This window comes from Perognathus longimembris, chromosome 23 (genome assembly GCF_023159225.1).
Source record: "Perognathus longimembris pacificus isolate PPM17 chromosome 23, ASM2315922v1, whole genome shotgun sequence".
NCBI classification, from domain to species: Eukaryota; Metazoa; Chordata; class Mammalia; order Rodentia; family Heteromyidae; genus Perognathus; species Perognathus longimembris.
Window position 1 is genome coordinate 34,719,524 of NC_063183.1, and position 16,582 is coordinate 34,736,105.

Sequence of the window (16,582 nt, forward strand, 5' to 3'; positions counted from 1 at the left end):
CTGCCGTGGCTGGCTTCAGAGCACGGGGCTCAGGTCTCAGCCCCTGGCGTAGCCAGGATGACAAGCGTGAGCCACCGGGGCCCGGCTCAGACTCTCCTTTTCTCAACCTTCTCAGGCCACGTTGGCTTTCTGTCTGCAAATCCGCTGCACCCTGAATCTTTCCACGGCAGCATGGATACGGAGAGTCCACGCAACTCTGCGTGGAAGACAAAGGCTTTCCGGTTTGCAGGGGACACGGGGCCTGAGGCAGCCTGCGTGGTGCAGCCCAGCTCGGAGCTCAGGGCCTGGCAGACGTCCGAGCTCTGAAGACTAAACGGAGCCTCAGCTGCAGCTTACCAGTCAGCGTGGCCACCACGGTGGGTGAACGTTTACACACGGAACACACCACTGTGGGTGAGCGTTTAAACACGGAACACACCACTGTGGGTGAACGTTTACACACGGAACACTTTCCCGCACGTGAAACAACAGAGCGTTTGTGGAGTGTGCAGGGGTTTGTTTGTTTTTTGTATTTATTACAGTGGTGCAGATGACTTAAAAACAAACAAATAAAACTGTTTGTTGCTCTCTGGGAAAAGAGCAATGGGAAGGCTGTTCTCATTCACATATGAAATGTGTGAATGGAATGAGTGGTTATTGCTCTCTGGGACTGCTCTGTTTTCATTCACACATGGTTCTCATTTACTGGAAGTTGGTAGAAATTCATATAAGCTATTGATTCTGACAATGAATATTAGGACATCTTAGGAGACCTTTGGAGGTAGAACCAAAATGAAATTGACACAATTATAAAACGCTCTCCTCATCCCTTATTCCCTCCCCAAATAGCTTCCCTGACTTTATTGATGTTTTTATGCCTAGGAATGAAGAAATCAAGAATGGATTCAACTTTAACATACGTTTCAATCTCTTTCATGGTGAGTATCTGTAACATTCATCTGGGTTTGCTCCTTTCCTTTTTTTTTGTTAATGTTTTTCAGTGTATTCTTTTATTTATGTTTTTCCCTAGGATAGAATTCTTTTTGGGTAAGAATGCATCAAGAGATCAAATGCCTAATATTTAATACAAAGGATATACAAGAGCTATTTTCTGTGCCTCTCAAATAATATTCTTTCTGCCTGTAGCAAACTCAAGGTTTGTTTTTTTAATAAACATGAATTAGGAGACATTGGTTTGAGTGCACAAGTCAACAATGATTCTCAAAATCTAGGTCTTAAATTCTAGAATACATATGTAACTCTATAAAACAATGGGCTATTTGAACTACTTTAATTAAATCTCAAAGGAGTACGGGACTCAGATTTTGACATTTACTCTCAGTTTCTTTCCTACTTATTTTTCAATAAATTTGCCAAAAAAGTTCAGTGGGAGGGGAAATATTGTTCACCAAATCATGCTACAACAACTAGACACTCTAATTATAAAAGAAAAAAAAATCAGTCTAACCGCAAACAAACCACTATGTTCTGTCCCAAATTACTTTGAGACGGACCATAAATACATATAACAGCTAACATTATGAAGATAGTAGAAAAGCATCCTTCATCAAATAACATCTTCAAAATAACTGAGAAATCTAAGATAGGACAAAGACAGCACCGATCACAAGAATATATTTTGCATTTCACTAAAAGAAAAAAAAATCTTCTCCTCGCTTAAAAACACAAGTGTGGAAATGCGTAGCCTTGCTATAGCCCAGAGTCTGTGCAATACACAAGACAGACACAGGACTTCTTTCTAGATGACATAGGTTCAACAGAAGAAATCAAGGACACACAGCCAGGACACAAGGGACAAAATGTATTGGGACATTCATGTCACAAATGGAAACCTATGAATGTTCAGTAAGCCCACAAAAAACTATCAAGCGTTAGTCCCTAGCAGAAAAATGAACACCAAAACCGCAATGGGCACTGTGCACTTGTGACATAGCTAACGGTAAAGAGATAGCGTCAAATGTTGGCGAGGCCTGGAACTCTCATGGTGTGTGGGAATGCATAATCATCACTGTAAATGGCGATATCATTTTACATCGCTAGACTGAGGAAGGTTTTTAACTATTTGTAATAGAAAGCACTTTTGCAAATGAAACGTTAATATACAGGAGCTCTACCTTTAAAAGTACCATATGAAAATAAATAGTATTACGATATGCTTGATAAATATTCTTTAGCTCAAAAACCCCAAACACCTCCATATGTGTCCTTTAAATCAGTACACGAATGAAGAATTCATTCCAAAGACTGGGATTACCCAAATAAACTGGTCACACACCCCCAATTGTGTGTGTGTGCTCATGCATCATTATTTATCACAGAAAAAACTAAAATGTCCTCAGTTGGTAGAGTTTGGCTAATTCTCCATTGCTTTCCTCACTAAACATGTGGCACATCTTTATTTAATGATATGGAACAACTTCCGTGACAAATTGAGAAGCAGAAAAGGCAAGTTAGAGGGTCAATGTGGGCTTCAGTCTCATGAGTCCTCCCTCCCTCCCTCCCTCCCTCCCTCCCTCCCTCCCTCCCTCCCTCCCTCCCTCCCTCCCTCCCTCCCTCCCTCCCTCCCTCCCTCCCTCCCTATACCACAAAGTCTAGCCACATGTAATACTGACGGGACAAAACTAGGTTGCTTTTCATTTTACATTTTTGGTATTATTTGAAATACCAGCATGATTGGCTGTCCATTACTAATAAACATGTGTTTGGAATTGTTTTTAATTAAATGATGACTGAATGTGTTTAAAATGTTTTCTCTCTTTCCCCAGTAATTCCATCCTATGAATACATCTTAAATATTCAGAGTTGCAACCATGGATTATTTGTTTATCATTCTGAAGATTAGAAACCACTGGAAATGCATAATGATCCGACAATTTTTTCCATATCCAAGTAAACATTCCCTGCCTGGCATGGTGGCCCCATCTGCAGTCCCAGCACTTAGATGGAGGCAGTAGAGTCAAAGAGTTCAAGGCCAGCCAGGGCTACATAGTGATACTTGTATCTTAAACAGTACCATGCAGCCATGAGCTGTAGTATAGATCAGTTCACATTATATGACTGAAATTTTAAGAAAAAAGTATCGCACAAAAAAGAAAAAGGATTGGAAGAAATGCAACAAACAATCAAGTGACTTTTTCTGAGAAACAGATCTGTACTACTAGTATTTATTTTTAATTCTTTATGATTATTACAAATAATAGTATGATGTGCATATTGTATGTATACATAGGGTATATGCACTCATGCGGTATGTATATCCATACATCTACAGATGCGTGAGTGCGTGTAGAGAAAGCTATGGGTGTGTTATGGCCGCAGTTTTGTTCCTGTGCTATATATACGCGTTGTCTAATAAACACCACCCGTGTGCTTCATGTGAGGAATGAGTTTGATAATATTTCCCTTTTCCTCACTGCCTTGCCGCAGCCATATTTTGTTTTTATGGTGGTGATTGCTGCGCAGGCTCCTGCACCAGGGCTGGGTGAGATGTCTCTGTTTGACGGGAATGAATGAAGTGCACCCTCAGGGAGGCACCGGACCCCTCGGAGAGCGAGCGCGGTGTCTGCCTGCTCCCTCCCCGCTGCCGTCTGTACCTCCGCGCTGGCCGATGGGAGGGTTTCGCTGTGACTCGGAGCGCAGCTTCCCCCTCCCCCCTCCCCCCATGCACGGTGAGCGGGATGGACCCACCGCTGCACCGACGCCAACCTTACAAGCCCTGTGACGCTGGCGCTCAGCTCGTGACGGCGGGTGCAGGGGCGTCTCCTGCGGCGTGGCCCTCGTGGCGGGTGCAGGGGCGTCTCCTGCGGCGTGGCCCTCCTGACGGCGGTGCACAGACGTGTCTCCTGCGGCATGGCCCTCGCGACGGCGGGTGCAGGGGTGTCTCCTGCGGCGTGGCCCTCGTGACGGCGGGTGCAGGGGCGTCTCCTGCGGCGTGGCCCTCGTGACGGCGGGTGCAGGGGCGTCTCCTGCGGCGTGGCCCTCGTGGCGGGTGCAGGGGCGTCTCCTGCGGCGTGGCCCTCGTGACGGCGGGTGCAGGGGCGTCTCCTGCGGCGTGGCCCTCGCGACGGCGGGTGCAGGAGCGTCTCCTGCAGCGTGGCCCTCGTGACGGCGGCTGTGCATCAGAGCGAGCGCGGCACGGCGCCGGCTCTCGCAGCTGTTTGCAACGCAGCCACACGTTCGCCATGCAGAGCCGGCTTCCCGGCAGCAGGGCAGACGGCGAGTCAGCCCCGGACGCTGTGCCACGTGCCACGGAGCAGGGCGGGGCGCCGGGGCCCGCACCGAGCCGGGCCAAGCCGGGCCAGTGCTGGGCGTCCATCCGCCCTGCCCTGCGGAGTCTGGGGGTCAGAGGGTGAATGCAGGAGACACTGGGTGGGGGTCACAGGTGAATGTGGGGACGCTGTGGTTTCCATCGGGGTCACAGGTGAATGTGGGGTGACGGGACATGGGTGTGGGGCTCCTCTCCCGTGTCCCCATCCATCACCTGCCCAACCCCACCTTGGACCATGGCAAGTGGGGGGCCTTGCGCACCTCCACCTCCGGCTGCTCTTGGGAGCCCCGCCCCTCCCCCACCTGCCAGCTCTGCCCTGGGGTGACCTGTGCCACACGCACGGCAAAGTGTGACAGCCCACAGCACACGTGTGATACTCCCACACGTGTGATATTACCCACGGCACACGTGTGATATCCTCACAAGTGTAATATCACCCACGGCACAGGGGTTGGCAGACCACAAAAGAAATCACACGTGTGCAAAACAGGCCTTGGTCCCAAGACCTGGCCCATACATGGTCACTGAAGAAGATTCTAACACTTCAAACGGGAAGCCCGACCCTGAGGGTCGGTGTTTCAATGTCTCTGAAGAGAAGCGACTGTCACGAGGCGCAACAATCTGCGCGAGGAGCCCATGCTCCTCGGTAACGGCTGACTGACAGGACCCAGGAACTGGTGAGGCTCGTTCCTTGGGAGGATGGAAAGCTACGTGGATGAGAAGATCAGACAAGCAAAGGTGGGGTTTTTTTTGGCTAGTCAATGGATCCGATCTTTTGCCACCAATTTGTCGTTCCGCTTGGGCGTTGGTCACTAGTATTTCTGTTACACATAAGGGACTCTCTGAGAAAAGGAGCATTTCATCTGCAACGTGTTTGCTGATTTGTTTCAATGTCTCTTCTCGCTGGGCGACTCCCAGGGCGGGGACCGAGCTCCAGTGGGGTGGTCCTGGGGCTCCCGTCCCCCAGGCGACGGTGCCTCCCGCAGCCTGGGTTAGGAGCGGAAGCCGCCCACCCCGGTCACGACACGGAGGAGCGGCACCGAGGAAACACAGCCCGGGGGGCCGCCCTCGGAGCTCGGGGTCCGGGCTGTCCACTTGCTCCTCCCGCCCTGACGCGGGGGCCCCGGAGCCCCGGCTCCATCCCGGAGGACGGGACGAGGCGCAGGCCGGCTGAGACGCGGGCAGCGCGGGCAGCGCGGCCGGCACGGGGCAGGGGGCACGGGGCACGGGGCAGGGGGCTCGGGGCACGGGGCACGGGGCAGGGGGCACGGGGCAGGGGGCAGGGGGCAGGGGGCACGGGGCAGGGGGCACGGGGCACGGGGCAGGGGGCACGGGGCAGGGGGCACGGGGCACGGGGCACGGGGCAGGGGGCAGGGGGCACGGGGCACGGGGCAGGGGGCACGGGGCACGGGGCACGGGGCACGGGGCACGGGGCACGGGGCACGGGGCAGGGGGCACGGGGCACGGGGCACGGGGCACGGGGCACGGGGCAGGGGGCACGGGGCACGGGGCACGGGGCACGGGGCACGGGGCAGGGGGCACGGGGCACGGGGCACGGGGCACGGGGCACGGGGCAGGGGGCACGGGGCACGGGGCACGGGGCACGGGGCACGGGGCTCGCTTCCCCGGCAGAAACGGGACGCACGTCACCGCGGCTGCGCTGTGGGCATGGACACCGCTGCCCTCTCCGTGTGCGAGGGCGGGCTCTGGACCGGGGGAGGGGCCGGTCACCCACTCGGTGGCCAGTGGACGGGACGGGCAGGGCCAGGCCGCACCCTGCCGGGGGAGAGCCGCCAGGGGTGGAGGAGGTGCACCCTGAGCCCCCCTCTGCGTGGGCCCAGGGGTCCTCGCGCGTCCGTGGGCTCTGGGGATCCTCACTCCCCCCCCCGCGTGGGCCCAGGGGTCCTCACTCCCCCTCCCCCGCGTGGGCCCAGGGGTCCTCACTCCCCCTCCCCCTCCCCCGCGTGGGCCCAGGGGTCCTCACTCCCCCCCCCCCCGCGTGGGCCCAGGGGTCCTCACTCCCCCCCCCCCGCGTGGGCCCAGGGGTCCTCACTCCCCCTCCCCCGCGTGGGCCCAGGGGTCCTCACTCCCCCCCCCCCCGCGTGGGCCCAGGGGTCCTCACTCCCCCCCCGCGTGGGCCCAGGGGTCCTCGCACGTCCGTGGGCTGCTCTGCGGGAACCCCAACAGCCCCGCAGCTCCTCGGTCACAACGTACTGGAAACTTAGAAGGGAACCCCATTTCCTCGCCGGTGTCTGCCACCGCGCGCCAGGCCCGCTAGCACGCGCGAGGCCTCGGGAACTTTGGGCGTGAAGTTCCGCTCTGGGTTCGCCGTCGGTGGGGATGAGCAGCGGTGACGGCTCCTGGAGCTCGGGAGGAGCCCGAGCCGGGGAATCGGCAGCCGCCGAGCCGAGGGAAGGCGCTCAGGAGCACGGAGGGGAGCACGGAGGGGAGCACGGAGGGGAGCACGGAGGACCAGGGGGAGTTGCGACGGGGTCCCACGGCGCCGAGCGAGTCCGGCGGAGTTATAAACCGAGGAAGTGTGGTCGGTGAAGATTCGAGTGTGAGCGTGCTGCACGGATGAGAGGAGGGGAGAGGAGACCGAGAGGAAGCCAAGACAAGGAAGAGGAAACAGCCCATCAGAAGGCCGAAGCCTCCGGGCTCGGGGCAGGGCCAGGGTGGGGGGGGGCGCCGGTGAGTTTCACCCAGACAAAAATCTCTCTAGGCAATGAACCCTACGAGAGGTGCAACACAGCTTTCACAAATCAACGTTTTCTAGGTACATGAAAGATCTGCGTGGAGTTCAGGCCTACCAGTTCAATACCTTTTCCCTCAGTAACCATACCCAGCAGAAGATATTTAACTTCATGAATTATAAAATGACAAGAAACATTTCTGCATGGGTTGTGGATTCAATCCCACAACAGGTTCAAAAGTTCACGGGCGGCTAATACCCAAATTTATCATCGTCTGGGTTACCGCGTGAACAGCATTATTAAATAATACGTGCTCTAAATTATTGAAGGTAACAACAGGTAAGAACGTGGTGTTTTTAAAGTGTTTCTTCTGTTTCCTAAAATGCCCCGCTCTCTCCGAAAGTCCCTCCGAGTGGCCGGGAAGGGAGCTAGGCAGCTTTTTGCAGTAGCAAATAGCGACTCGACATACCTTATTGTAAGTAGATATTTTCTATGCTGTTTCTTCCAAATGGAGAAATGCTAACAGAACACTTAGGGGCGCTTATTCTATGTCGGGCACTAAAGAAACATCCTAGAAACACGAACCCACATAATTCTTGTGATTTCTGTTATCTATCGTGATGTAAAGGAAAGAAGCATGGAGGTTGGAGGGGACCAGGAAAACCTGGCGGCTGGGAGGTTGGTCCCCTCCTCCCCCTCTTATTCTCTCTTAAAGACCAATAAAAACCTTCCTTATGTAGTTGTCCGACTTTTGCGGCCTCACCTGCCTCCTTCTCTGTGTACCCAGCGGCTCATTTTTGTGTTTATCATCTTCTAGACGACTCTGTCACACCATTCGTAATAGGTGCGCGGATATGGCCACTTACCCCCCACCACCTCACCTCTGCTAGACACTGTTCCATGAAGGGCTGTGCTTCCCCCAGCCAGCGCACGTGTGTGTGCGCGCGTGTGTGCGCGCGTGCATGCGTGTGCACACTGGGCTGGGCTTACGACTCACGCAGGACGTTGTCTCCCAATGAGATGTGAACTGACGGGGGCGGGGGAGGGCAAGTTCGGCACCAGGAGCATCTTTGTGTGCGAATCCGCATTCACCTGAGTCGGAATGGCTGGCTTGGACCCCCTGGCCGGGCCTGGAGGGGCCCCGACGGAGGCCTGGACAGTGACGGAGGCCCGAGGGAGGGAGGGAGGGGGGAGGGAGGGAGGGAGGGAGGGAGGGAGGGAGGGAGGGAGGTCAGCGTGCAGAAGGCCGAGCAGCAGAACGAAACGATGCTAATTGTAGGTGAGCGAGGACACGCGTGATCGCGGGGACAAGGCCAGAGGACACGACGCTGAGGGCGTGAAGACACGCACACTCCAGAAAGGAAGAGACGGCCCAGAAGAGCACTGGAGAGTCTCCACGCTGTCAGGAAGCCGCCCCGCCCCCGCGGTGCACAGAGCCGTCATTTCACACGGGCCTCTGGCCCCTAGGCAAATGCCAGGTCAGTCTTTGAGCTCTTTCAATCTATGCTTCGTTCCGGCTGCCAGACAGAGCATTTCCTGTCCTCTTGATGAGCAAGGCTTTCTGATGGATATTGACCACATACATACGCTTCTTTTCTTTCATCACCATTCAATTTGCTTAAATAAAAAGTCCAATGAAAAATGACTTCCTTGACTCCATCTACGCCGCCCCTATCCTCTCCCGTTATTTCTGGGGCTCCCTCTGGAGTGATTGTGTTGTGAGCATGCAACTCTCCATCCACCACATCTCATATGCAAGTCTTAAATTTTTAAAGCGGCCCGGGCGGTCCGCGGACGCGACGGCAACAGAGCAGGCCGTCCATTGGTGAGCGCAAGGCCGACGCTCCGAATGGAAGGGAATTCGTCACCACATCCATCGCTATTGCGTTCCGCGTCTCCTTCCCCCCTCTGCCGTTCACCAGACAGTAATGTGCTCGGATCAAATATTCTCTATAAATTGAGAGAACATTTAGCTGATTTATGGGGCTTTTAGCTATTATATACTTACCTATTCAATAAAAGTAAGTACGCCTATCACATGACACGTATGCTCCCTTCACAAGATGAGATCCTTCCTTGAAGGGATTTGGGCATCAAATTGTAATGAGATTTCTTGTAGCTAATACATCACTTATGGGCAATCTGACATCCTGAATCATCCATTTCCCTTCCTTCCTTCCTTCCTTCCTTCCTTCCTTCCTTCCTTCCTTCCTTCCTTCCTTCCTCCCTCCCTCCCTCCCTCCCTCCCTCCCTCCCTCCCTCCCTCCCTCCCTCCCTCCCTCCCTCCCTCCCTCCCTCCCTCCCTCCCTCCATTTTCCTCCTCACACCTTCCTTTCATTCTTCCTCCCAGTCTTTCTATTGCCATCAATAAATCCAGACACAGCATTCTAAGTTACTATTCTATTATTTTGAGAATATAAATCTTTAACTATTGGCTCGGCGCGGAAGCCTGGAAAAGGAGTTCAGACTCGGTCTCTGGTTCCACATTCCAGAACCACACACAGTGCGTATGGCCTCCAGGGGAAATTCGCTCCCCTTATTTTGAAGCATCAACCGACCATGAACAGCCACCGGGCGTGTTTTTATTCTGCGATGGACCTGGGGCCCGCGGAGACCCGTGAGCAGCCTGGCTGCGTGAGGTGCTGGCCCCTCTAGCCCGGCGTTCTCCATGCTCACGCCCAGCCCAGCCCAGCCCAGCCGCAGGGCGAGGCCACGCCTTTCCAGCCTTTCCACGCTCACGCCCAGCCGGTCTCCTCCGTGGGCTGCCCCGGGCTTGCTGCCCGGACGCAGACTTCCCGGGGCACCTCCCTCCCTCCCGGGGAATCGTGACAAGATGCACGCACGCGTGGCTCACAGGACCACCTGGCTCGTGGTGCTTTTCCGCGCGGGCCGCCCCCTGCTCACCCGGCCTCTCCGGCGGGCGGCTCCTGATCCCGACTCCAGGTCCGCAGAACCGAAGTTCAAGTTAAGAAAATACCTCTGCTCCAGACTCTCACGCACACCCGTCCCGGGCGGCCAGGGAGAGGCGTGCGGGGCCCGGGCAGAGGCCCACGCGAGGCCCACGCGTCCCGGAAGGAGGCCTGTGCATCACGCGTGGCGTCTTGGATACCCAGCGGGAGGACACAAAGGAAAGGGGGAGGGGCGGAGGGAGGCCCGGGCTCTCCAGCAAGAAACAATCATAAAAGGGAATCTCTACACTACAGAGAATTAATTGAGGATAGGTATTTTCTTAACTTGAATTTAATAAATTTTTTATGGAAAACAATTTATCACCTGAGTTCATCTAAGATAATTTATTTACAACTAATGTCCTTATAAAGAGCTTAACTTAAGGTACCATTAAACCAGAAACATTATGATGGGAGAGGACATAAAAATGTGGAAGACACTAAGTGTATAAGATACAATTTCTCTTGATTGATTTTTCTAGGTTATCTATTAGATAATAAGCCTCTTACACAATTAGTGCTGGAAAAAAAAGGCAGAGGGTTTTCTTATTGCCTGATGAATACTATTATATTAGACACTGTGGGTGAAACAAAAAGGATTAAGGTCCCGGAGGAACTCGGAATCGAGTGGGATAATTAGAAGCCACGAAACAGGTGGAACGACATGGCAGAATGCGATGTGCTAGGAATGCTCGCAGTGGGACCGCGGGCACCTGCCGCCGTCGGCGCCATGGACTGCTGCAGTGGGGAAACGTGCGGGATGGGTCTTGAAAGAGGGCAATAAGGAAATGAATCCAGACACCAGCAAACACAGAAACTTTGGGAGAATATTAAGGAGCTTATTGTAACAGCCCGGGGGGGGGGGGGAGATGATACGAGAGCAGAAAAAAAGATTTGTGTGTAAATTTGCAAGGTGAGGGAGCATCCGATTTTGGCGACTGACTTGTGGACATACGTGGAAAATCCGGCTGAATACTTACCTTCACTAGTGTTCATAAGCGCAAGTAAATCAACGAAGACTTGATGAGCCCTGAGAGGGATAGAGTTCAGGAGCAGTACGATTCAGATATGATCCTCGCCTTGGAAATAAAACTGAATGACTGAAAAAAATAAAGTTTTCTAGCAATCAGAACAAAGTTTGGAAGTGATGGATTTTTTAAAAAAATAACAAAATATAAAAGACACAACCTCACAAGCCCTAGATCATCAAGATACATTCCAAAAACTGAGATGTTGATGCAGATATATCATTTCTCTCCTCCTACCCATCTGTTTTTTGTTGTATTTTTTTTTACATAGGACTTAATGCAAACAATGAAGACTGATAACCCCTACTACTTTTTTTAAGTTAAAAATATTTTCAAGAAGGTATTAGCTTCTAGAATTTTCCCTGGCCTTAGGAATCCTGCAGAAGGTTAAGTAATTTGTATTCTTTTCCTCTAACAAACAAACAAAAATCTGCACTCTGGAATCCACAGTCTAAAAATGAGGACAGCCATGGCTGTCTATATCAGTACAACGCAAGCACCCAAAATGCCGGCCGATGCCCCCCAAAGGCCAGCCGGCTCAGAGGAAACGCCCTTTCCACAGTGCCCGGTGGCCCCGTCCCAGCAAAGCCCACCGACACCCGGAGAAATCATTACTTGATGAGAAGGGTGATTTAAAAAAAAAATAAGCAATTCACTTTTCTGAAGAAAATTCTTTAAAAGAAACTTCTAGAGCCATAAGATGAGATGTACAATATTAAGCCCATATTACAGAGAAAGACTCAAGTCTACAAGTAGTCCCAAGAAATGGGTGGGTTTGGGTTTTTTTCCGTTTTTGTTAGTATTTTACTTGTCTTCCCTCTGATTCTGTTCAAACTCCAGGACACTAATTAACATGACCCACATGAATGTTTTGGAAAGGAAAAATAAATACCACTATGAATACCCAAATCACCATGGCGTGGTGGCTTTTACTTGGTTCCTGTGGATTTTTTTTTCTTGACCATCAATGATTGTTCAGTTTTAAATTTAAAGGTGAGTTGGATCCCCAGGGAAGTATTTATCCCTTTATTTCCTTTTCCTGGCAAGTAATTAGTCATGCCTTCGCCAACAAGACAACAGCCAAGCTTCTGACGCAGGCCCAGGTGACATGAGCCCATCTCACCCCCGGAAAGGGCACAGGCCTGTCTGCAAAGCCCGCGCCTCTGGAAAGCAGCCCTGTGCTGTCCTTGCTCTCAAAAAAACAAGCAGCCCCAAAATGCCATCTAGAGAAAAATGAATGAAATCGGAGGGCAAGACAAACCCACCCAGCTCAAGAAGCCCAATCACACACGCCCTCACTCGTGTGTGGACTCTAGGCCTGAACTGGTGACGGCCGTGAAGATGACAAGGCTGGGACATGACTACCAGGTGAGGTCGTGTAGGGAGACCCACAGTGAAAGGGGGGAGGGCCAAGGGAGTAAGTGAGGACATGGATTTGTTCAGCACACATTGTGCATACCCATGGAGTTACTGCAACGAAGCCGCTGTGTGCTATTAATGCAGGCCGATAAAGATAAATAATATTCTTAAGTCTTTCATCTGCTGGCATTCTTTAGGTCAATCTTGCCTCTTCAAGATTTGGACAATATTCCCAGGACGGAGTGGAACGCCAGGGAAGCGGGTCTGTATGAGCACCACGTCTGTCTACACAGGCCCAGGCCACAGAACCGGAGGACCGGGGGCCTCCGTAGAGGAAAGCACGGCCCATTGCTACAGCACCGGCTTCATTACAAGATTTTATAGGCTGATTGGAAGCACATTGCATTTGGCTTTTATTTTTTAACTAAAATAAGCAGCACGGTGTCATGGATTTTGCGTAAACTCTTTACAGTAAAATAAAACATTCGAAACAGTTTCCTTATTTTGGGGGGAACCACTTTGGCATACGCTCCAGAAATGACAGCTTCAACCTGCAGTGCTTATCTGTTGTTTGTGATTCTTGGCTTACAAAATGCTTCGATAAACCCTGATAAAGAATTTAAAAACCACTTGAAAGGCATTGGAACCGGCGGTGTGGCTCAAGCGGTAGAGCACCAGCTGTGAGAAAAAAAAAAAAGAGCCAAGCATAAACATGAGGTCCTGAGTTCAAGCTTCAGCACTCACAGACAAGGGGGAGAGGTCTACGGTCCTACCGCCGGCCGCTGGCCACTGGCCTCAAGCACAGGAAGGACAGAGCGGGGTCTCTGTCTATCACCTGGATGTGTGTGTGCTGGGGGTCTTCTTCCTGTTTGCCAAGGGCGGCTAGGTGGCGTGCATCGTCTGTCCCCTCGGCACGCGTGGCCACCGCCAGGCCTCCTCCCCGCAGCGGCGGCGCTCACCCAGGCAGCCGCGCGCAATCAGCACCTGCCGGTGGAAGCCGGTGCCCTGGTGGAGCTGGGCTGCTTTCGCCCTGGTAGCAACTTTCGGCCCACAGTGCCTATCATCAGTTTACAGCAAGCAGATCCATTACGCGTCCTCTGTTCCTGCAGCCCCACATTAAGCTAATATTATCTATTTCCCATGTGGAAAGAGTCCTTCCAGCCCTATCAATTATTAATTCCTTGCTTGCAGCTAATGTTTTCTTTGAATTATTTAAATGCATCTTCATTTATCAATAAACATAAAATGTTAAACAAAGAATACTGATGAAGAGCATTATTTAAGCCATAACATTTTATGAGATTATTTCAAGCGCCTTTTCTGATTTATTAACATAATATATTTTATAATTATTTTTCCATTTCTAAAAAAAAAATTATTCTGGGAATTGTCTAGAGGTTTGCAGATTTTGTGAGCACTCCAACTTCTAGTGTAATTTTGACAAGTTTCTATTAAAACGTCCTTGGGTGTATGTGTATATGTGTGGATCCTGTCTCTGCATGCATGTATTTGTGCATGTATATGTATGTGTGTATATATACACACATATATACATGTGCACACACATACAAGTGGCATATATAAATATACACGAGTACTTATACTTACTACAAAGAAGTGCTCGTTATCCCTGATATTTTTCTTAAAAAATCAAAGATACCACTAAAAGTTTAAACTTCCTGATATGAATTCTGAACATCATGTTTGGAATGGATTTACAAACTTACACACACATGAATTAGGCACACAGTTAAGGAGCGTTGCCATTTATCCTTAGACACTAAACCTTGAAACAAATGAACAACACAACTGTTCAGTCTTTGTTGGGGTTCTGTCTTAGCACTCTGCACCCACACATACACAAGTCAATCCTCCTTATAGTCTTTTTCCCCCCCAATTTGGAACCCAAAATAAAACATGGCTATTTGAAAAGTCCACGTTTTATAGGAATATATTTAAAGAATATAGGATTTAAAGAATAGGAATCTATTTTCTGAAATAGAAAGAAACTGAGTATCGTGATATAAATATTCTGAAGAGACCAAAACAGAGAAATGAAACTTTTCTGAACCCTTGTCAAATATAAAGCGAAAGCGATGAGTGCCAGTGGGGCTGGGCCTCCGGCGGAGGCCTTGGGAGGCCGGGGGAAAGGGGCCTGGAGTCCTGGCCTTGCCCTGGCAGCTCCCAGGGCTCCCTGGGGCTCACACAGACCCAACACAATGGGGGTGGGGGGGTGCTAGGTTGGAGGTTAGTTCAGGTCCCATTGCTTCAGTTGAATGAAGATGATAAAGAAAACGCAGATGATGGGGAGGGCCGGGAGGTGGGGGGGGGGGTGAGGCTCTCCAGGGAGTCTCGGGAGAAAGGCGCACTAGCTGCAGGGTTGGGCACTGAAAGGAAGGCCAGCGAGCCCAGGCCGTCCAGGGGGCAAGTGCAGACTCCGGCAGGAGACGGAGGCACAGCTCTCCCGTGGAAAGCCTGCGGAGCCTAAAGAGGATTCACACAGGATAAATTCAGCAACAACGAAGACCTACAAACTTGAACACTCAGAGGCCATCGGTGCGAAGGGGGCCCTCGGTTGCTACGCCCAAGTCTATCCAGCTGCACCTGAGGCAGGAGAAGGTGGAGCCTGGCGTCTGTGAGCACAGCTTCCAGCCATAACTTTGGACTACCATATCATTTGTAATCAAAAGGCTCAGAGATAATAGTTATCATTGAGATGGAAAGGTCATGAATTTTGATACATAATTACAAAACAACAAAAGTTTCCTTCCAAGTATCTGCAAATAAAACAGAAGAAATGCTTTCTCAGAAAATGTAACCTCAATGGCAATATCCTATTAGACTGGGCTGCAAAGAATTGAGTGAATTATACAAAGGCAACACTGTTATTACAAAGAACAAAAAGAGTTGCATAGATCATAAAATACTAAACAAACAGAAATAGTATATTAGAAAAATAATGAAGTAGATGATTACTGATGAGCACAGTAACAAGGAAAATAATTTAAATAGAAATAAGAGTTCTACACTCAAATGCACAGCTACTTTATTTGCTCTTGTGTAATTTATTTGTTTATTTAAAGTTTTGCCTTACTAAATCCGACAACGCAAAGACAAGTGTGAAACACTCCTTGGCACTGAGAAATTAATGGTTTTGTGGAAGAAAGGCAAAAATGTCCACTTGGGTGATGGTCCAGTAGATGTGTTCTCGGGGAATTGGGAACGAGGGAGGGAGGGAGGGAGGGAGGGAGGGAGGAATGGAGAGGTCTCCTGGAGAAAGTGAGGCTTGAGGTGGCCTTTACAACACGAGGGGAAGAGGGGCACGGGGAGGCTCGTGGGGGGCGAGGGGCCTGCAAGTGGGGCTGTGGTCGCAGGGGGCCTGCCGGCTTCCCCCTCGGGGGCTCAGTGGGCTGCACCCCCCCCCCACGCACAGCAGGAGCAGCCTCGGCCCCCTGCCCTTACGCACCCAAGGAGCGAGCCAGACTCCCGACCTGCTTTCCCCACAGTCTTCGGCCTCTGAGCCTGGCGAGGGTCGCTTCAGGAAGGTTCCAGGCCCCGTCTCCCTCCTCCCTGGTCTCCGGGGAGTTCCTTTCAAGAACTGGGGGCACCTTCACAGGCTTGATTCTATTCCCAGAACCGCCCCCCATCCCCCCCCGCCGTGCAGGTCCCCGCCCCCCCAGGAGACCCAGCCAGGCCTGGTTCCTGGAAGCTCAGTTGACGGGCAGAAGTGCTGGCAGTCCCAGACGGCAAGCCTGCAGGCCAGCCCCCCTCAGCTGCCCCCCTCCCAGCCGCCCCCCTCCTCAGCCGCCCCCCTCCCAGCCGCCCCTCCCCCGGCCGCCCCCACCCAACCAAGCACGCCTGATGCCCGGCTTCAAGTCCTTAAGAGACACTTGTTAAGTAACCAAGTCAGAAAACAACTTGTCCATCCCGTTTCTCTTCTAGAGTGAAGTTCTGACTGAAGCCTGCGTCAGTCACAGACGCATTACTATCACATTAGCTCCCGTGATTATTAATATTACGGCCACGAATGAATGACTAACGAGCGGCCACTTCACCAAGGCCCTCCCTCCCGCCCTCCACCGTGATTTGGAGAGGATCCAGGACATTGATGATCACAAACAGAGCGGATTGATTCATCACTTATGGGAAAGGAGCTCCTCTTCCCAGAAGCCAACGGCCCCTCCCTCGCTGCTCCTGAAGAGGCTCCGCCCCGGCCGACAGCCACCACCAAGGACGGTGATCGGATGGCAGCCTCCGGTGCCTCACGGATGCGGAGCTGTTCTCCTC